The following is a 17,611-nucleotide window of genomic DNA, read 5'->3' as shown; positions in this document are numbered from 1 at the left end:
CTGGTTTTGGAAGAGACTGGGAGCATGCAGTGTCACTTCTCCAGTCGTCATGCTCAGGCATAGCAGCCACAAGAGCCTTCCAAAAGTATTCCTTGGCAGCGGTGGGATTCGAACCCACGCCCCCGAAGAGACTGGAGCCTTAATCCAGCACCTTAGACCGCTCGGCCACGCTACCATGCGAGAGTGCCTTCCCTGGGTCATTTTCGCCTTCTTATTTTAATTTAATGTCGCACTTGGCCACAAGTCAGTCAGTTGACATTCCACGTGCCTTGGTGGAGCTCCACCACAGATTAAAAGACCTCATAAATGCAGGGGTATGCAGTTACACTCCTGGAGGCCTCCCTATCTGCAGATTGCAATTCCATCTCTAATCAAACACACCTGAAACATCTAATCAAAGCCATTGGGCCTTACTCCAAAATGGCAGCTAGCTGTGCTGAAGTTAAACTCAAAATCGTGAGGTAGTTGTCAATTTTCCAAAAAATCTTGAGTCAAATCGGCTGCTTCTATGATTAAAGACCATGTTATTATTAGATTCCAACTCATTTTTAAACTGAAATTACTACAATTGTAATTTTTGGTTGTCCCTGATTCAACAGGGTGCAGATTTCCTGCTACACAGTTTTGCAGCACACTTAAGGTGTATTGCCCTCTTTAAAATCAATGCTGGCAGTGGTGGGATTCGAACCCACGACCCCGAAGAGACTGGAGCCTAAATCCAGCGCCTTAGACCCCTCGGCCACACTACCCCACTGCTGTTTCTTTCGGGGGCCTTTTTCTGCCCATTTTTCTAGAATAGGAGAAAATGTTGGGTGCGGACCTTCATTGTGAGGCCCTGAAGCCTGTCGAGTAAGGCTCAGGAAAGCAAAAGTGGCTGGTTTTGGAAGAGACTGGGAGCATGCAGTGTCACTTCTCCAGTCGTCTTGCTCAGGCATAGCAGCCACAAGAGCCTTCCAAAAGTGTTCCTTGGCAGCGGTGGGATTCGAACCCACGCCCCCGAAGAGACTGGAGCCTTAATCCAGCGCCTTAGACCGCTCTGCCACGCTACCATGCAAGAGTGCCTTCCCTGGGCCATTTTCGCCTTCTTATTTTAATTTAATGTCGCACTTAGCCACAAATCAGTCAGTTGACATTCCACGTGCCTTGGAGGAGCTCCTCCACAGATTAAAAGACCTCATAAATGCAGGGGTATGCAGTTACACTCCTGGAGGCCTCCCTATCTGCAGATTGCAATTCCATCTCTAATCAAACACACCTGAATCATCTAATCAAAGCCATTGGGCCTTACTCCAAAATGGCAGCTAGCTGTGCTGAAGTTAAACTCAAAATCGTGAGGTAGTTGTCAATTTTCCAAAAAATCTTGAGTCAAATCAGCTGCTGCTATGATTAAAGACTATGTTATTATTAGATTCCAACTCATTTTTAAACTGAAATTACTACAATTGTAATTTTTGGTTGTCCCTGATTCAACAGGGTGCAGATTTCCTGCTACACAGTTTTGCAGCACACTTAAGGTGTATTGCCCTCTTTAAAATCAATGCTGGCAGTGGTGGGATTCGAACCCACGCCCCCGAAGAGACTGGAGCCTAAATCCAGCGCCTTAGACCCCTCGGCCACACTACCCCACTGCTGTTACTTTCGGGGGCCTTTTTCTGCCCATTTTTCAAGAATAGGAGAAAATGTTGGGTTCGGACCTTCATTGTGAGGCCCTGAAGCCTGTCGAGTAAGGCTCAGGAAAGCAAAAGTGGCTGGTTTTGGAAGAGACTGGGAGCATGCAGTGTCACTTCTCCAGTCGTCTTGCTCAGGCATAGCAGCCACAAGAGCCTTCCAAAAGTGTTCCTTGGCAGCGGTGGGATTCGAACCCACGCCCCGAAGAGACTGGAGCCTTAATCCAGCGCCTTAGACCACTCGGCCACGCTACCATGCGAGAGTGCCTTCCCTGGGCCATTTTCGCCTTCTTATTTTAATTTAATGTCGCACTTGGCCACAAGTCAGTCAGTTGACATTCCACGTGCCTTGGAGGAGCTCCTCCACAGATTAAAAGACCTCATAAATGCAGGGGTATGCAGTTACACTCCTGGAGGCCTCCCTATCTGCAGATTGCAATTCCATCTCTAATCAAACACACCTGAATCATCTAATCAAAGCCATTGGGCCTTACTCCAAAATGGCAGCTAGCTGTGCTGAAGTTAAACTCAAAATCGTGAGGTAGTTGTCAATTTTCCAAAAAATCTTGAGTCAAATCGGCTGCTTCTATGATTAAAGACCATGTTATTATTAGATTCCAACTCATTTTTAAACTGAAATTACTACAATTGTAATTTTTGGTTGTCCCTGATTCAACAGGGTGCAGATTTCCTGCTACACAGTTTTGCAGCACACTTAAGGTGTATTGCCCTCTTTAAAATCAATGCTGGCAGTGGTGGGATTCGAACCCACGCCCCCGAAGAGACTGGAGCCTAAATCCAGCGCCTTAGACCCCTCGGCCACACTACCCCACTGCTGTTTCTTTCGGGGGCCTTTTTCTGCCCATTTTTCTAGAATAGGAGAAAATGTTGGGTGCGGACCTTCATTGTGAGGCCCTGAAGCCTGTCGAGTAAGGCTCAGGAAAGCAAAAGTGGCTGGTTTTGGAAGAGACTGGGAGCATGCAGTGTCACTTCTCCAGTCGTCTTGCTCAGGCATAGCAGCCACAAGAGCCTTCCAAAAGTGTTCCTTGGCAGCGGTGGGATTCGAACCCACGCCCCGAAGAGACTGGAGCCTTAATCCAGCGCCTTAGACCACTCGGCCACGCTACCATGCGAGAGTGCTTTCCCTGGGCCATTTTTGCCTTCTTATTTTAATTTAATGTCGCACTTGGCCACAAGTCAGTCAGTTGACATTCCACGTGCCTTGGAGGAGCTCCTCCACAGATTAAAAGACCTCATAAATGCAGGGGTATGCAGTTACACTCCTGGAGGCCTCCCTATCTGCAGATTGCAATTCCATCTCTAATCAAACACACCTGAATCATCTAATCAAAGCCATTGGGCCTTACTCCAAAATGGCAGCTAGCTGTGCTGAAGTTAAACTCAAAATCGTGAGGTAGTTGTCAATTTTCCAAAAAATCTTGAGTCAAATCGGCTGCTTCTATGATTTAAGACTATGTTATTATTAGATTCCAACTCATTTTTAAACTGAAATTACTACAATTGTAATTTTTGGTTGTCCCTGATTCAACAGGGTGCAGATTTCCTGCTACACAGTTTTGCAGCACACTTAAGGTGTATTGCCCTCTTTAAAATCAATGCTGGCAGCGGTGGGATTCGAACCCACGCCCCCGAAGAGACTGGAGCCTAAATCCAGCGCCTTAGACCCCTCGGCCACACTACCCCACTGCTGTTTCTTTCGGGGGCCTTTTTCTGCCCATTTTTCTAGAATAGGAGAAAATGTTGGGTGCGGACCTTCATTGTGAGGCCCTGAAGCCTGTCGAGTAAGGCTCAGGAAAGCAAAAGTGGCTGGTTTTGGAAGAGACTGGGAGCATGCAGTGTCACTTCTCCAGTCGTCTTGCTCAGGCATAGCAGCCACAAGAGCCTTCCAAAAGTGTTCCTTGGCAGCGGTGGGATTCGAACCCACGCCCCCGAAGAGACTGGAGCCTTAATCCAGCGCCTTAGACCGCTCGGCCACGCTACCATGCGAGAGTGCCTTCCCTGGGCCATTTTCGCCTTCTTATTTTAATTTAATGTCGCACTTGGCCACAAGTCAGTCAGTTGACATTCCATGTGCCTTGGAGGAGCTCCTCCACAGATTAAAAGACCTCATAAATGCAGGGGTACGCAGTTACACTCCTGGAGGCCTCCCTATCTGCAGATTGCAATTCCATCTCTAATCAAACACACCTGAATCATCTAATCAAAGCCTTTGGGCCTTACTCCAAAATGGCAGCTAGCTGTGCTGAAGTTAAACTCAAAATCGTGAGGTAGTTGTCAATTTTCCAAAAAATCTTGAGTCAAATCGGCTGCTTCTATGATTAAAGACTATGTTATTATTAGATTCCAAATCATTTTTAAACTGAAATTACTACAATTGTAATTTTTGGTTGACCCTGATTCAACAGGGTGCAGATTTCCTGCTAGACAGTTTTGCAGCACACTTAAGGTGTATTGCCCTCTTTAAAATCAATGCTGGCAGTGGTGGGATTCGAACCCACGCCCCCGAAGAGACTGGAGCCTAAATCCAGCGCCTTAGACCCCTCGGCCACACTACCCCACTGCTGTTTCTTTCGGGGGCCTTTTTCTGCCCATTTTTCTAGAATAGGAGAAACTGTTGGGTGCGGACCTTCATTGTGAGGCCCTGAAGCCTGTCGAGTAAGGCTCAGGAAAGCAAAAGTGGCTGGTTTTGGAAGAGACTGGGAGCATGCAGTGTCACTTCTCCAGTCGTCTTGCTCAGGCATAGCAGCCACAAGAGCCTTCCAAAAGTGTTCCTTGGCAGCGGTGGGATTCGAACCCACGCCCCCGAAGAGACTGGAGCCTTAATTCAGCGCCTTAGACCGCTTGGCCACGCTACCATGTGAGAGTGCCTTCCCTGGGCCATTTTCGCCTTCTTATTTTAATTTAATGTCGCACTTGGCCACAAGTCAGTCAGTTGACATTCCACGTGCCTTGGAGGAGCTCCTCCACAGATTAAAAGACCTCATAAATGCAGGGGTACGCAGTTACACTCCTGGAGGCCTCCCTATCTGCAGATTGCAATTCCATCTCTAATCAAACACACCTGAATCATCTAATCAAAGCCATTGGGCCTTACTCCAAAATGGCAGCTAGCTGTGCTGAAGTTAAACTCAAAATCGTGAGGTAGTTGTCAATTTTCCAAAAAATCTTGAGTCAAATCGGCTGCTTCTATGATTAAAGACTATGTTATTATTAGATTCCAACTCATTTTTAAACTGAAATTACTACAATTGTAATTTTTGGTTGTCCCTGATTCAACAGGGTGCAGATTTCCTGCTACACAGTTTTGCAGCACACTTAAGGTGTATTGCCCTCTTTAAAATCAATGCTGGCAGTGGTGGGATTCGAACCCACGCCCCCGAAGAGACTGGAGCCTAAATCCAGCGCCTTAGACCCCTCGGCCACACTACCCCTCTGCTGTTTCTTTCGGGGGCCTTTTTCTGCCCATTTTTCTAGAATAGGAGAAAATGTTGGGTGCGGACCTTCATTGTGAGGCCCTGAAGCCTGTCGAGTAAGGCTCAGAAAATTAAAAGTGGCTGGTTTTGGAAGAGACTGGGAGCATGCAGTGTCACTTCTCCAGTCGTCTTGCTCAGGCATAGCAGCCACAAGAGCCTTCCAAAAGTGTTCCTTGGCAGCGGTGGGATTCGAACCCACGCCCCCGAAGAGACTGGAGCCTTAATCCAGCGCCTTAGACCGCTCGGCCACGCTACCATGCGAGAGTGCCTTCCCTGGGCCATTTTCGCCTTCTTATTTTAATTTAATGTCGCACTTGGCCACAAGTCAGTCAGTTGACATTCCATGTGCCTTGGAGGAGCTCCTCCACAGATTAAAAGACCTCATAAATGCAGGGGTACGCAGTTACACTCCTGGAGGCCTCCCTATCTGCAGATTGCAATTCCATCTCTAATCAAACACACCTGAATCATCTAATCAAAGCCATTGGGCCTTACTCCAAAATGGCAGCTAGCTGTGCTGAAGTTAAACTCAAAATCGTGAGGTAGTTGTCAATTTTCCAAAAAATCTTGAGTCAAATCGGCTGCTTCTATGATTAAAGACTATGTTATTATTAGATTCCAAATCATTTTTAAACTGAAATTACTACAATTGTAATTTTTGGTTGACCCTGATTCAACAGGGTGCAGATTTCCTGCTAGACAGTTTTGCAGCACACTTAAGGTGTATTGCCCTCTTTAAAATCAATGCTGGCAGTGGTGGGATTCGAACCCACGCCCCCGAAGAGACAGGAGCCTAAATCCAGCGCCTTAGACCCCTCGGCCACACTACCCCACTGCCGTTTCTTTCGGGGGCCTTTTTCTGCCCATTTTTCTAGAATAGGAGAAAATGTTGGGTGCGGACCTTCATTGTGAGGCCCTGAAGCCTGTCGAGTAAGGCTCAGAAAAGCAAAAGTGGGTGGTTTTGGAAGAGACTGGGAGCATGCAGTGTCACTTCTCCAGTCGTCTTGCTCAGGCATAGCAGCCACAAGAGCCTTCCAAAAGTGTTCCTTGGCAGCGGTGGGATTCGAACCCACGCCCCCGAAGAGACTGGAGCCTTAATCCAGCGCCTTAGACCGCTCGGCCACGCTACCATGCGAGAGTGCCTTCCCTGGGCCATTTTCGCCTTCTTATTTTAATTTAATGTCGCACTTGGCCACAAGTCAGTCAGTTGACATTCCATGTGCCTTGGAGGAGCTCCTCCACAGATTAAAAGACCTCATAAATGCAGGGGTACGCAGTTACACTCCTGGAGGCCTCCCTATCTGCAGATTGCAATTCCATCTCTAATCAAACACACCTGAATCATCTAATCAAAGCCATTGGGCCTTACTCCAAAATGGCAGCTAGCTGTGCTGAAGTTAAACTCAAAATCGTGAGGTAGTTGTCAATTTTCCAAAAAATATTGAGTCAAATCGGCTGCTTCTATGATTAAAGACTATGTTATTATTAGATTCCAAATCATTTTTAAACTGAAATTACTACAATTGTAATTTTTGGTTGACCCTGATTCAACAGGGTGCAGATTTCCTGCTAGACAGTTTTGCAGCACACTTAAGGTGTATTGCCCTCTTTAAAATCAATGCTGGCAGTGGTGGGATTCGAGCCCATGCCCCCGAAGAGACTGGAGCCTAAATCCAGCGCCTTAGACCCCTCGGCCACACTACCCCACTGCTGTTTCTTTCGGGGGCCTTTTTCTGCCCATTTTTCTAGAATAGGAGAAACTGTTGGGTGCGGACCTTCATTGTGAGGCCCTGAAGCCTGTCGAGTAAGGCTCAGGAAAGCAAAAGTGGCTGGTTTTGGAAGAGACTGGGAGCATGCAGTGTGACTTCTCCAGTCGTCTTGCTCAGGCATAGCAGCCACAAGAGCCTTCCAAAAGTGCTCCTTGGCAGCGGTGGGATTCGAACCCACGCCCCCGAAGAGACTGGAGCCTTAATCCAGCGCCTTAGACCGCTCGGCCACGCTACCATGTGAGAGTGCCTTCCCTGGGCCATTTTCGCCTTCTTATTTTAATTTAATGTCGCACTTGGCCACAAGTCAGTCAGTTGACATTCCATGTGCCTTGGAGGAGCTCCTCCACAGATTAAAAGACCTCATAAATGCAGGGGTACGCAGTTACACTCCTGGAGGCCTCCCTATCTGCAGATTGCAATTCCATCTCTAATCAAACACACCTGAATCATCTAATCAAAGCCATTGGGCCTTACTCCAAAATGGCAGCTAGCTGTGCTGAAGTTAAACTCAAAATCGTGAGGTAGTTGTCAATTTTCCAAAAAATCTTGAGTCAAATCGGCTGCTTCTATGATTAAAGACTATGTTATTATTAGATTCCAACTCATTTTTAAACTGAAATTACTACAATTGTAATTTTTGGTTGTCCCTGATTCAACAGGGTGCAGATTTCCTGCTACACAGTTTTGCAGCACACTTAAGGTGTATTGCCCTCTTTAAAATCAATGCTGGCAGTGGTGGGATTTGAACCCACGCCCCCGAAGAGACTGGAGCCTAAATCCAGCGCCTTAGACCCCTCGGCCACACTACCCCACTGCTGTTTCTTTCGGGGGCCTTTTTCTGCCCATTTTTCTAGAATAGGAGAAAATGTTGGGTGCGGACCTTCATTGTGAGGCCCTGAAGCCTGTCGAGTAAGGCTCAGAAAAGCAAAAGTGGCTGGTTTTGGAAGAGACTGGGAGCATGCAGTGTCACTTCTCCAGTCGTCTTGCTCAGGCATAGCAGCCACAAGAGCCTTCCAAAAGTGTTCCTTGGCAGCGGTGGGATTCGAACCCATGCCCCCGAAGAGACTGGAGCCTTAATCCAGCGCCTTAGACCGCTCGGCCACGCTACCATGCGAGAATTCCTTCCCTGGGCCATTTTCGCCTTCTTATTTTAATTTAATGTCGCACTTGGCCACAAGTCAGTCAGTTGACATTCCACGTGCCTTGGAGGAGCTCCTCCACAGATTAAAAGACCTCATAAATGCAGGGGTACGCAGTTACACTCCTGGAGGCCTCCCTATCTGCAGATTGCAATTCCATCTCTAATCAAACACACCTGAATCATCTAATCAAAGCCATTGGGCCTTACTCCAAAATGGCAGCTAGCTGTGCTGAAGTTAAACTCAAAATCGTGAGGTAGTTGTCAATTTTCCAAAAAATCTTGAGTCAAATCGGCTGCTTCTATGATTAAAGACTATGTTATTATTAGATTCCAACTCATTTTTAAACTGAAATTACTACAATTGTAATTTTTGGTTGTCCCTGATTCAACAGGGTGCAGATTTCCTGCTACACAGTTTTGCAGCACACTTAAGGTGTATTGCCCTCTTTAAAATCAATGCTGGCAGTGGTGGGATTCGAACCCACGCCCCCGAAGAGACTGGAGCCTAAATCCAGCGCCTTAGACCCCTCGGCCACACTACCCCACTGCCGTTTCTTTCGGGGGCCTTTTTCTGCCCATTTTTCTAGAATAGGAGAAAATGTTGGGTGCGGACCTTCATTGTGAGGCCCTGAAGCCTGTCGAGTAAGGCTCAGAAAAGCAAAAGTGGGTGGTTTTGGAAGAGACTGGGAGCATGCAGTGTCACTTCTCCAGTCGTCTTGCTCAGGCATAGCAGCCACAAGAGCCTTCCAAAAGTGTTCCTTGGCAGCGGTGGGATTCGAACCCATGCCCCCGAAGAGACTGGAGCCTTAATCCAGCGCCTTAGACCGCTCGGCCACGCTACCATGCGAGAATTCCTTCCCTGGGCCATTTTCGCCTTCTTATTTTAATTTAATGTCGCACTTGGCCACAAGTCAGTCAGTTGACATTCCACGTGCCTTGGAGGAGCTCCTCCACAGATTAAAAGACCTCATAAATGCAGGGGTACGCAGTTACACTCCTGGAGGCCTCCCTATCTGCAGATTGCAATTCCATCTCTAATCAAACACACCTGAATCATCTAATCAAAGCCATTGGGCCTTACTCCAAAATGGCAGCTAGCTGTGCTGAAGTTAAACTCAAAATCGTGAGGTAGTTGTCAATTTTCCAAAAAATCTTGAGTCAAATCGGCTGCTTCTATGATTAAAGACTATGTTATTATTAGATTCCAAATCATTTTTAAACTGAAATTACTACAATTGTAATTTTTGGTTGACCCTGATTCAACAGGGTGCAGATTTCCTGCTAGACAGTTTTGCAGCACACTTAAGGTGTATTGCCCTCTTTAAAATCAATGCTGGCAGTGGTGGGATTCGAACCCACGCCCCCGAAGAGACTGGAGCCTAAATCCAGCGCCTTAGACCCCTCGGCCACACTACCCCACTGCTGTTTCTTTCGGGGGCCTTTTTCTGCCCATTTTTCTAGAATAGGAGAAACTGTTGGGTGCGGACCTTCATTGTGAGGCCCTGAAGCCTGTCGAGTAAGGCTCAGGAAAGCAAAAGTGGCTGGTTTTGGAAGAGACTGGGAGCATGCAGTGTCACTTCTCCAGTCGTCTTGCTCAGGCATAGCAGCCACAAGAGCCTTCCAAAAGTGTTCCTTGGCAGCGATGGGATTCGAACCCACGCCCCCGAAGAGACTGGAGCCTTAATCCAGCGCCTTAGACCGCTCGGCCACGCTACCATGCGGGAGTGCCTTCCCTGGGCCATTTTTGCATTCTTATTTTAATTTAATGTCGCACTTGGCCACAAGTCAGTCAGTTGACATTCCATGTGCCTTGGAGGAGCTCCTCCACAGATTAAAAGACCTCATAAATGCAGGGGTACGCAGTTACACTCCTGGAGGCCTCCCTATCTGCAGATTGCAATTCCATCTCTAATCAAACACACCTGAATCATCTAATCAAAGCCATTGGGCCTTACTCCAAAATGGCAGCTAGCTGTGCTGAAGTTAAACTCAAAATCGTGAGGTAGTTGTCAATTTTCCAAAAAATCTTGAGTCAAATCGGCTGCTTCTATGATTAAAGACTATGTTATTATTAGATTCCAAATCATTTTTAAACTGAAATTACTACAATTGTAATTTTTGGTTGTCCCTGATTCAACAGGGTGCAGATTTCCTGCTAGACAGTTTTGCAGCACACTTAAGGTGTATTGCCCTCTTTAAAATCAATGCTGGCAGTGGTGGGATTCGAACCCACGCCCCCGAAGAGACTGGAGCCTAAATCCAGCGCCTTAGACCCCTCGGCCACACTACCCCACTGCTGTTTCTTTCGGGGGCCTTTTTCTTCCCATTTTTCTAGAATAGGAGAAACTGTTGGGTGCGGACCTTCATTGTGAGGCCCTGAAGCCTGTCGAGTAAGGCTCAGGAAAGTAGTGATGTTAACAGTGACACCAAAGCTCCGAAGCGTGTGTCAAAAAAATGAAACTATTTTCTGTGAAGCTTTGTATCGATGCTTGATTCGTTTTATCAAAACCACGTGACCAATGACGTCCGAAGCTTCGTTTCACAAACACCCACGTGACTGATTCAGAAAGGTTTAAAAATGCGCTACACAGGGCGTCCCTGTGAGGTGTGTTGCGTTGCATTGAGAGGGTTTTTGTATTGCGCGAGTTTGTTATGGACCCTGTTGCAAAGAGAGGGCGTTCTGAAATGTGGGAACACTTTCATTTGATTTCGCCCAATAAGGTTGATCATTTATTTGGCTTTTGTTCTGCCGCATATATTTATCTATTTATTCATTTAATCCGCACTAGCCTATGACTTCATACATTAGAGACAAGGCTTATCCTTCTATAATCATGTGAAAGTGTGTGTGTTTTTCCTTGTGTGCATGCATTTATTTAGCATACTTCCTTTATTCGTGAGTTTTATTTGTTTACAAACAGGAAAAATGTTCACATTCACAATACAAAATCATATCTTTATTGGTTTAAGTTACTAGGAGTATGCAATGGAACAGATTGTGTCATATAATGTCATATATAATATATTGATTAATTTATTAATCAATCCATTAATTCACTTTTTGCTTCTAGATAATGCGTCGGTTGCAAAACATTTTGCGGCACAGCTCTTTCCCTCACTTTCACCAGCAGAGGTCCTCGTTGAGCTCTGACTTGAAAAGCTTCGAGTAATGAACCTTTTTCTGATACAACTGTGCTGAAAGCTTCACTGGTTCAGAAAGCTTCACTTCGCCATCACTACAGGAAAGCAAAAGTGGCTGGTTTTGGAAGAGACTGGGAGCATGCAGTGTCACTTCTCCAGTCGTCTTGCTCAGGCATAGCAGCCACAAGAGCCTTCCAAAAGTGTTCCTTGGCAGCGGTGGGATTCGAACCCACGCCCCCGAAGAGACTGGAGCCTTAATCCAGCGCCTTAGACCGCTCGGCCACGCTACCATGCGAGAGTGCCTTCCCTGGGCCATTTTCGCCTTCTTATTTTAATTTAATGTCGCACTTGGCCACAAGTCAGTCAGTTGACATTCCATGTGCCTTGGAGGAGCTCCTCCACAGATTAAAAGACCTCATAAATGCAAGGGTACGCAGTTACACTCCTGGAGGCCTCCCTATCTGCAGATTGCAATTCCATCTGTAATCAAACACACCTGAATAATCTAATCAAAGCCATTGGGCCTTACTCCAAAATAGCAGCTAGCTGTGCTGAAGTTAAACTCAAAATCGTGAGGTAGTTGTCAATTTTCCAAAAAATCTTGAGTCAAATCGGCTGCTTCTATGATTAAAGACTATGTTATTATTAGATTCCAAATCATTTTTAAACTGAAATTACTACAATTGTAATTTTTGGTTGTCCCTGATTCAACAGGGTGCAGATTTCCTGCTAGACAGTTTTGCAGCACACTTAAGGTGCATTGCCCTCTTTAAAATCAATGCTGGCAGTGGTGGGATTCGAACCCACGCCCCCGAAGAGACTGGAGCCTAAATCCAGCGCCTTAGACCCCTCGGCCACACTACCCCACTGCTGTTTCTTTCGGGGGCCTTTTTCTGCCCATTTTTCTAGAATAGGAGAAAATGTGGGGTGCAGACCTTCATTGTGAGGCCCTGAAGCCTGTCGAGTAAGGCTCAGGAAAGCAAAAGTGGCTGGTTTTGGAAGAGACTGGGAGCATGCAGTGTCACTTCTCCAGTCGTCATGCTCAGGCATAGCAGCCACAAGAGCCTTCCAAAAGTGTTCCTTGGCAGCGGTGGGATTCGAACCCACGCCCCCGAAGAGACTGGAGCCTTAATCCAGCGCCTTAGACCGCTCGGCCACGCTACCATGCGAGAGTGCCTTCCCTGGGTCATTTTCGCCTTCTTATTTTAATTTAATGTCGCACTTGGCCACAAGTCAGTCAGTTGACATTCCACGTGCCTTGGAGGAGCTCCTCCACAGATTAAAAGACCTCATAAATGCAGGGGTATGCAGTTACACTCCTGGAGGCCTCCCTATCTGCAGATTGCAATTCCATCTCTAATCAAACACACCTGAATCATCTAATCAAAGCCATTGGGCCTTACTCCAAAATGGCAGCTAGCTGTGCTGAAGTTAAACTCAAAATCGTGAGGTAGTTGTCAATTTTCCAAAAAATCTTGAGTCAAATCGGCTGCTTCTATGATTAAAGACCATGTTATTATTAGATTCCAACTCATTTTTAAACTGAAATTACTACAATTGTAATTTTTGGTTGTCCCTGATTCAACAGGGTGCAGATTTCCTGCTACACAGTTTTGCAGCACACTTAAGGTGTATTGCCCTCTTTAAAATCAATGCTGGCAGTGGTGGGATTCGAACCCACGCCCCCGAAGAGACTGGAGCCTAAATCCAGCGCCTTAGACCCCTCGGCCACACTACCCCACTGCTGTTTCTTTCGGGGGCCTTTTTCTGCCCATTTTTCTAGAATAGGAGAAAATGTTGGGTGCGGACCTTCATTGTGAGGCCCTGAAGCCTGTCGAGTAAGGCTCAGGAAAGCAAAAGTGGCTGGTTTTGGAAGAGACTGGGAGCATGCAGTGTCACTTCTCCAGTCGTCTTGCTCAGGCATAGCAGCCACAAGAGCCTTCCAAAAGTGTTCCTTGGCAGCGGTGGGATTCGAACCCACGCCCCCGAAGAGACTGGAGCCTTAATCCAGCGCCTTAGACCGCTCTGCCACGCTACCATGCAAGAGTGCCTTCCCTGGGCCATTTTCGCCTTCTTATTTTAATTTAATGTCGCACTTAGCCACAAGTCAGTCAGTTGACATTCCACGTGCCTTGGAGGAGCTCCTCCACGGATTAAAAGACCTCATAAATGCAGGGGTATGCAGTTACACTCCTGGAGGCCTCCCTATCTGCAGATTGCAATTCCATCTCTAATCAAACACACCTGAATCATCTAATCAAAGCCATTGGGCCTTACTCCAAAATGGCAGCTAGCTGTGCTGAAGTTAAACTCAAAATCGTGAGGTAGTTGTCAATTTTCCAAAAAATCTTGAGTCAAATCAGCTGCTTCTATGATTAAAGACTATGTTATTATTAGATTCCAACTCATTTTTAAACTGAAATTACTACAATTGTAATTTTTGGTTGTCCCTGATTCAACAGGGTGCAGATTTTCTGCTACACAGTTTTGCAGCACACTTAAGGTGTATTGCCCTCTTTAAAATCAATGCTGGCAGTGGTGGGATTCGAACCCACGCCCCCGAAGAGACTGGAGCCTAAATCCAGCGCCTTAGACCCCTCGGCCACACTACCCCACTGCTGTTTCTTTCGGGGGCCTTTTTCTGCCCATTTTTCTAGAATAGGAGAAAATGTTGGGTGCGGACCTTCATTGGCTCAGGAAAGCAAAAGTGGCTGGTTTTGGAAGAGACTGGGAGCATGCAGTGTCACTTCTCCAGTCGTCTTGCTCAGGCATAGCAGCCACAAGAGCCTTCCAAAAGTGTTCCTTGGCAGCGGTGGGATTCGAACCCACGCCCCCGAAGAGACTGGAGCCTTAATCCAGCGCCTTAGACCGCTCGGCCACGCTACCATGCGAGAGTGCCTTCCCTGGGCCATTTTCGCCTTCTTATTTTAATTTAATGTCGCACTTGGCCACAAGTCAGTCAGTTGACATTCCATGTGCCTTGGAGGAGCTCCTCCACAGATTAAAAGACCTCATAAATGCAGGGGTACGCAGTTACACTCCTGGAGGCCTCCCTATCTGCAGATTGCAATTCCATCTCTAATCAAACACACCTGAATCATCTAATCAAAGCCATTGGGCCTTACTCCAAAATGGCAGCTAGCTGTGCTGAAGTTAAACTCAAAATCGTGAGGTAGTTGTCAATTTTCCAAAAAATCTTGAGTCAAATCGGCTGCTTCTATGATTAAAGACTATGTTATTATTAGATTCCAACTCATTTTTAAACTGAAATTACTACAATTGTAATTTTTGGTTGTCCCTGATTCAACAGGGTGCAGATTTCCTGCTACACAGTTTTGCAGCACACTTAAGGTGTATTGCCCTCTTTAAAATCAATGCTGGCAGTGGTGGGATTCGAACCCACGCCCCCGAAGAGACTGGAGCCTAAATCCAGCGCCTTAGACCCCTCGGCCACACTACCCCACTGCTGTTTCTTTCGGGGGCCTTTTTCTGCCCATTTTTCTAGAATAGGAGAAAATGTTGGGTGCGGACCTTCATTGTGAGGCCCTGAAGCCTGTCGAGTAAGGCTCAGGAAAGCAAAAGTGGCTGGTTTTGGAAGAGACTGGGAGCATGCAGTGTCACTTCTCCAGTCGTCTTGCTCAGGCATAGCAGCCACAAGAGCCTTCCAAAAGTGTTCCTTGGCAGCGGTGGGATTCGAACCCACGCCCCCGAAGAGACTGGAGCCTTAATCCAGCGCCTTAGACCGCTCGGCCACGCTACCATGCGAGAGTGCCTTCCCTGGGCCATTTTCGCCTTCTTATTTTAATTTAATGTCGCACTTGGCCACAAGTCAGTCAGTTGACATTCCATGTGCCTTGGAGGAGCTCCTCCACAGATTAAAAGACCTCATAAATGCAAGGGTACGCAGTTACACTCCTGGAGGCCTCCCTATCTGCAGATTGCAATTCCATCTCTAATCAAAAACACCTGAATAATCTAATCAAAGCCATTGGGCCTTACTCCAAAATAGCAGCTAGCTGTGCTGAAGTTAAACTCAAAATCGTGAGGTAGTTGTCAATTTTCCAAAAAATCTTGAGTCAAATCGGCTGCTTCTATGATTAAAGACTATGTTATTATTAGATTCCAAATCATTTTTAAACTGAAATTACTACAATTGTAATTTTTGGTTGTCCCTGATTCAACAGGGTGCAGATTTCCTGCTACACAGTTTTGCAGCACACTTAAGGTGTATTGCCCTCTTTAAAATCAATGCTGGCAGTGGTGGGATTCGAACCCACGCCCCCGAAGAGACTGGAGCCTAAATCCAGCGCCTTAGACCCCTCGGCCACACTACCCCACTGCTGTTTCTTTCGGGGGCCTTTTTCTGCCCATTTTTCTAGAATAGGAGAAAATGTTGGGTGCGGACCTTCATTGTGAGGCCCTGAAGCCTGTCGAGTAAGGCTCAGAAAAGCAAAAGTGGCTGGTTTTGGAAGAGACTGGGAGCATGCAGTGTCACTTCTCCAGTCGTCTTGCTCAGGCATAGCAGCCACAAGAGCCTTCCAAAAGTGTTCCTTGGCAGCGGTGGGATTCGAACCCATGCCCCCGAAGAGACTGGAGCCTTAATCCAGCGCCTTAGACCGCTCGGCCACGCTACCATGCGAGAATTCCTTCCCTGGGCCATTTTCGCCTTCTTATTTTAATTTAATGTCGCACTTGGCCACAAGTCAGTCAGTTGACATTCCACGTGCCTTGGAGGAGCTCCTCCACAGATTAAAAGACCTCATAAATGCAGGGGTACGCAGTTACACTCCTGGAGGCCTCCCTATCTGCAGATTGCAATTCCATCTCTAATCAAACACACCTGAATCATCTAATCAAAGCCATTGGGCCTTACTCCAAAATGGCAGCTAGCTGTGCTGAAGTTAAACTCAAAATCGTGAGGTAGTTGTCAATTTTCCAAAAAATCTTGAGTCAAATCGGCTGCTTCTATGATTAAAGACTATGTTATTATTAGATTCCAACTCATTTTTAAACTGAAATTACTACAATTGTAATTTTTGGTTGTCCCTGATTCAACAGGGTGCAGATTTCCTGCTACACAGTTTTGCAGCACACTTAAGGTGTATTGCCCTCTTTAAAATCAATGCTGGCAGTGGTGGGATTTGAACCCACGCCCCCGAAGAGACTGGAGCCTAAATCCAGCGCCTTAGACCCCTCGGCCACACTACCCCACTGCTGTTTCTTTCGGGGGCCTTTTTCTGCCCATTTTTCTAGAATAGGAGAAAATGTTGGGTGCGGACCTTCATTGTGAGGCCCTGAAGCCTGTCGAGTAAGGCTCAGAAAATTAAAAGTGGCTGGTTTTGGAAGAGACTGGGAGCATGCAGTGTCACTTCTCCAGTCGTCTTGCTCAGGCATAGCAGCCACAAGAGCCTTCCAAAAGTGTTCCTTGGCAGCGGTGGGATTCGAACCCATGCCCCCGAAGAGACTGGAGCCTTAATCCAGCGCCTTAGACCGCTCGGCCACGCTACCATGCGAGAATTCCTTCCCTGGGCCATTTTCGCCTTCTTATTTTAATTTAATGTCGCACTTGGCCACAAGTCAGTCAGTTGACATTCCACGTGCCTTGGAGGAGCTCCTCCACAGATTAAAAGACCTCATAAATGCAGGGGTACGCAGTTACACTCCTGGAGGCCTCCCTATCTGCAGATTGCAATTCCATCTCTAATCAAACACACCTGAATCATCTAATCAAAGCCATTGGGCCTTACTCCAAAATGGCAGCTAGCTGTGCTGAAGTTAAACTCAAAATCGTGAGGTAGTTGTCAATTTTCCAAAAAATCTTGAGTCAAATCGGCTGCTTCTATGATTAAAGACTATGTTATTATTAGATTCCAACTCATTTTTAAACTGAAATTACTACAATTGTAATTTTTGGTTGTCCCTGATTCAACAGGGTGCAGATTTCCTGCTACACAGTTTTGCAGCACACTTAAGGTGTATTGCCCTCTTTAAAATCAATGCTGGCAGTGGTGGGATTCGAACCCACGCCCCCGAAGAGACAGGAGCCTAAATCCAGCGCCTTAGACCCCTCGGCCACACTACCCCACTGCCGTTTCTTTCGGGGGCCTTTTTCTGCCCATTTTTCTAGAATAGGAGAAAATGTTGGGTGCGGACCTTCATTGTGAGGCCCTGAAGCCTGTCAAATAAGGCTCAGAAAAGCAAAAGTGGGTGGTTTTGGAAGAGACTGGGAGCATGCAGTGTCACTTCTCCAGTCGTCTTGCTCAGGCATAGCAGCCACAAGAGCCTTCCAAAAGTGTTCCTTGGCAGCGGTGGGATTCGAACCCACGCCCCCGAAGAGACTGGAGCCTTAATCCAGCGCCTTAGACCGCTCGGCCACGCTACCATGCGAGAGTGCCTTCC

The 17,611-nt window shown here is 46.8% G+C and overlaps 38 non-coding genes across 38 annotated transcripts; all 38 read right to left on the bottom strand.

Moving 5' to 3' along the window:
- Positions 1-93: 93 nt before the first annotated feature.
- trnal-aag (transfer RNA leucine (anticodon AAG)) lies at positions 94-175 on the bottom strand. Its single transcript has one exon. It is a non-coding gene; the product is annotated as a tRNA-Leu (tRNA).
- A 492-nt stretch (positions 176-667) lies between these two features.
- On the bottom strand, positions 668-749 carry trnal-uag (transfer RNA leucine (anticodon UAG)). The gene has a single exon. It is a non-coding gene; the product is annotated as a tRNA-Leu (tRNA).
- A 218-nt stretch (positions 750-967) lies between these two features.
- Positions 968-1,049, bottom strand: trnal-aag (transfer RNA leucine (anticodon AAG)). Its single transcript has one exon. It is a non-coding gene; the product is annotated as a tRNA-Leu (tRNA).
- Positions 1,050-1,541: 492 nt separating this feature from the next.
- Positions 1,542-1,623, bottom strand: trnal-uag (transfer RNA leucine (anticodon UAG)). The gene has a single exon. It is a non-coding gene; the product is annotated as a tRNA-Leu (tRNA).
- A 218-nt stretch (positions 1,624-1,841) lies between these two features.
- On the bottom strand, positions 1,842-1,922 carry trnal-aag (transfer RNA leucine (anticodon AAG)). The gene has a single exon. It is a non-coding gene; the product is annotated as a tRNA-Leu (tRNA).
- Positions 1,923-2,414: 492 nt separating this feature from the next.
- On the bottom strand, positions 2,415-2,496 carry trnal-uag (transfer RNA leucine (anticodon UAG)). Its single transcript has one exon. It is a non-coding gene; the product is annotated as a tRNA-Leu (tRNA).
- Positions 2,497-2,714: 218 nt separating this feature from the next.
- Positions 2,715-2,795, bottom strand: trnal-aag (transfer RNA leucine (anticodon AAG)). The gene has a single exon. It is a non-coding gene; the product is annotated as a tRNA-Leu (tRNA).
- A 492-nt stretch (positions 2,796-3,287) lies between these two features.
- trnal-uag (transfer RNA leucine (anticodon UAG)) lies at positions 3,288-3,369 on the bottom strand. The gene has a single exon. It is a non-coding gene; the product is annotated as a tRNA-Leu (tRNA).
- Positions 3,370-3,587: 218 nt separating this feature from the next.
- Positions 3,588-3,669, bottom strand: trnal-aag (transfer RNA leucine (anticodon AAG)). Its single transcript has one exon. It is a non-coding gene; the product is annotated as a tRNA-Leu (tRNA).
- Positions 3,670-4,161: 492 nt separating this feature from the next.
- On the bottom strand, positions 4,162-4,243 carry trnal-uag (transfer RNA leucine (anticodon UAG)). Its single transcript has one exon. It is a non-coding gene; the product is annotated as a tRNA-Leu (tRNA).
- Positions 4,244-5,035: 792 nt separating this feature from the next.
- trnal-uag (transfer RNA leucine (anticodon UAG)) lies at positions 5,036-5,117 on the bottom strand. The gene has a single exon. It is a non-coding gene; the product is annotated as a tRNA-Leu (tRNA).
- A 218-nt stretch (positions 5,118-5,335) lies between these two features.
- On the bottom strand, positions 5,336-5,417 carry trnal-aag (transfer RNA leucine (anticodon AAG)). The gene has a single exon. It is a non-coding gene; the product is annotated as a tRNA-Leu (tRNA).
- Positions 5,418-5,909: 492 nt separating this feature from the next.
- Positions 5,910-5,991, bottom strand: trnal-uag (transfer RNA leucine (anticodon UAG)). The gene has a single exon. It is a non-coding gene; the product is annotated as a tRNA-Leu (tRNA).
- A 218-nt stretch (positions 5,992-6,209) lies between these two features.
- trnal-aag (transfer RNA leucine (anticodon AAG)) lies at positions 6,210-6,291 on the bottom strand. Its single transcript has one exon. It is a non-coding gene; the product is annotated as a tRNA-Leu (tRNA).
- Positions 6,292-6,783: 492 nt separating this feature from the next.
- trnal-uag (transfer RNA leucine (anticodon UAG)) lies at positions 6,784-6,865 on the bottom strand. Its single transcript has one exon. It is a non-coding gene; the product is annotated as a tRNA-Leu (tRNA).
- Positions 6,866-7,083: 218 nt separating this feature from the next.
- On the bottom strand, positions 7,084-7,165 carry trnal-aag (transfer RNA leucine (anticodon AAG)). Its single transcript has one exon. It is a non-coding gene; the product is annotated as a tRNA-Leu (tRNA).
- Positions 7,166-7,657: 492 nt separating this feature from the next.
- Positions 7,658-7,739, bottom strand: trnal-uag (transfer RNA leucine (anticodon UAG)). The gene has a single exon. It is a non-coding gene; the product is annotated as a tRNA-Leu (tRNA).
- A 218-nt stretch (positions 7,740-7,957) lies between these two features.
- trnal-aag (transfer RNA leucine (anticodon AAG)) lies at positions 7,958-8,039 on the bottom strand. The gene has a single exon. It is a non-coding gene; the product is annotated as a tRNA-Leu (tRNA).
- A 492-nt stretch (positions 8,040-8,531) lies between these two features.
- Positions 8,532-8,613, bottom strand: trnal-uag (transfer RNA leucine (anticodon UAG)). The gene has a single exon. It is a non-coding gene; the product is annotated as a tRNA-Leu (tRNA).
- Positions 8,614-8,831: 218 nt separating this feature from the next.
- Positions 8,832-8,913, bottom strand: trnal-aag (transfer RNA leucine (anticodon AAG)). The gene has a single exon. It is a non-coding gene; the product is annotated as a tRNA-Leu (tRNA).
- A 492-nt stretch (positions 8,914-9,405) lies between these two features.
- Positions 9,406-9,487, bottom strand: trnal-uag (transfer RNA leucine (anticodon UAG)). Its single transcript has one exon. It is a non-coding gene; the product is annotated as a tRNA-Leu (tRNA).
- A 218-nt stretch (positions 9,488-9,705) lies between these two features.
- Positions 9,706-9,787, bottom strand: trnal-aag (transfer RNA leucine (anticodon AAG)). The gene has a single exon. It is a non-coding gene; the product is annotated as a tRNA-Leu (tRNA).
- Positions 9,788-10,279: 492 nt separating this feature from the next.
- Positions 10,280-10,361, bottom strand: trnal-uag (transfer RNA leucine (anticodon UAG)). Its single transcript has one exon. It is a non-coding gene; the product is annotated as a tRNA-Leu (tRNA).
- Positions 10,362-11,420: 1,059 nt separating this feature from the next.
- trnal-aag (transfer RNA leucine (anticodon AAG)) lies at positions 11,421-11,502 on the bottom strand. The gene has a single exon. It is a non-coding gene; the product is annotated as a tRNA-Leu (tRNA).
- Positions 11,503-11,994: 492 nt separating this feature from the next.
- Positions 11,995-12,076, bottom strand: trnal-uag (transfer RNA leucine (anticodon UAG)). Its single transcript has one exon. It is a non-coding gene; the product is annotated as a tRNA-Leu (tRNA).
- Positions 12,077-12,294: 218 nt separating this feature from the next.
- On the bottom strand, positions 12,295-12,376 carry trnal-aag (transfer RNA leucine (anticodon AAG)). Its single transcript has one exon. It is a non-coding gene; the product is annotated as a tRNA-Leu (tRNA).
- A 492-nt stretch (positions 12,377-12,868) lies between these two features.
- On the bottom strand, positions 12,869-12,950 carry trnal-uag (transfer RNA leucine (anticodon UAG)). Its single transcript has one exon. It is a non-coding gene; the product is annotated as a tRNA-Leu (tRNA).
- Positions 12,951-13,168: 218 nt separating this feature from the next.
- trnal-aag (transfer RNA leucine (anticodon AAG)) lies at positions 13,169-13,250 on the bottom strand. Its single transcript has one exon. It is a non-coding gene; the product is annotated as a tRNA-Leu (tRNA).
- Positions 13,251-13,742: 492 nt separating this feature from the next.
- Positions 13,743-13,824, bottom strand: trnal-uag (transfer RNA leucine (anticodon UAG)). The gene has a single exon. It is a non-coding gene; the product is annotated as a tRNA-Leu (tRNA).
- A 192-nt stretch (positions 13,825-14,016) lies between these two features.
- Positions 14,017-14,098, bottom strand: trnal-aag (transfer RNA leucine (anticodon AAG)). Its single transcript has one exon. It is a non-coding gene; the product is annotated as a tRNA-Leu (tRNA).
- Positions 14,099-14,590: 492 nt separating this feature from the next.
- On the bottom strand, positions 14,591-14,672 carry trnal-uag (transfer RNA leucine (anticodon UAG)). Its single transcript has one exon. It is a non-coding gene; the product is annotated as a tRNA-Leu (tRNA).
- A 218-nt stretch (positions 14,673-14,890) lies between these two features.
- trnal-aag (transfer RNA leucine (anticodon AAG)) lies at positions 14,891-14,972 on the bottom strand. The gene has a single exon. It is a non-coding gene; the product is annotated as a tRNA-Leu (tRNA).
- Positions 14,973-15,464: 492 nt separating this feature from the next.
- trnal-uag (transfer RNA leucine (anticodon UAG)) lies at positions 15,465-15,546 on the bottom strand. The gene has a single exon. It is a non-coding gene; the product is annotated as a tRNA-Leu (tRNA).
- Positions 15,547-15,764: 218 nt separating this feature from the next.
- trnal-aag (transfer RNA leucine (anticodon AAG)) lies at positions 15,765-15,846 on the bottom strand. The gene has a single exon. It is a non-coding gene; the product is annotated as a tRNA-Leu (tRNA).
- Positions 15,847-16,338: 492 nt separating this feature from the next.
- Positions 16,339-16,420, bottom strand: trnal-uag (transfer RNA leucine (anticodon UAG)). The gene has a single exon. It is a non-coding gene; the product is annotated as a tRNA-Leu (tRNA).
- Positions 16,421-16,638: 218 nt separating this feature from the next.
- On the bottom strand, positions 16,639-16,720 carry trnal-aag (transfer RNA leucine (anticodon AAG)). The gene has a single exon. It is a non-coding gene; the product is annotated as a tRNA-Leu (tRNA).
- Positions 16,721-17,212: 492 nt separating this feature from the next.
- On the bottom strand, positions 17,213-17,294 carry trnal-uag (transfer RNA leucine (anticodon UAG)). Its single transcript has one exon. It is a non-coding gene; the product is annotated as a tRNA-Leu (tRNA).
- A 218-nt stretch (positions 17,295-17,512) lies between these two features.
- On the bottom strand, positions 17,513-17,594 carry trnal-aag (transfer RNA leucine (anticodon AAG)). Its single transcript has one exon. It is a non-coding gene; the product is annotated as a tRNA-Leu (tRNA).
- Positions 17,595-17,611: the final 17 nt, after the last annotated feature.

This window comes from Pseudorasbora parva, chromosome 21 (assembly GCF_024679245.1).
Source record: "Pseudorasbora parva isolate DD20220531a chromosome 21, ASM2467924v1, whole genome shotgun sequence".
Classification (NCBI taxonomy): Eukaryota; Metazoa; Chordata; class Actinopteri; order Cypriniformes; family Gobionidae; genus Pseudorasbora; species Pseudorasbora parva.
The sequence above is the reverse complement of the archived record's forward strand: the minus strand, read 5'-3'. Positions and strand labels throughout refer to the sequence as shown.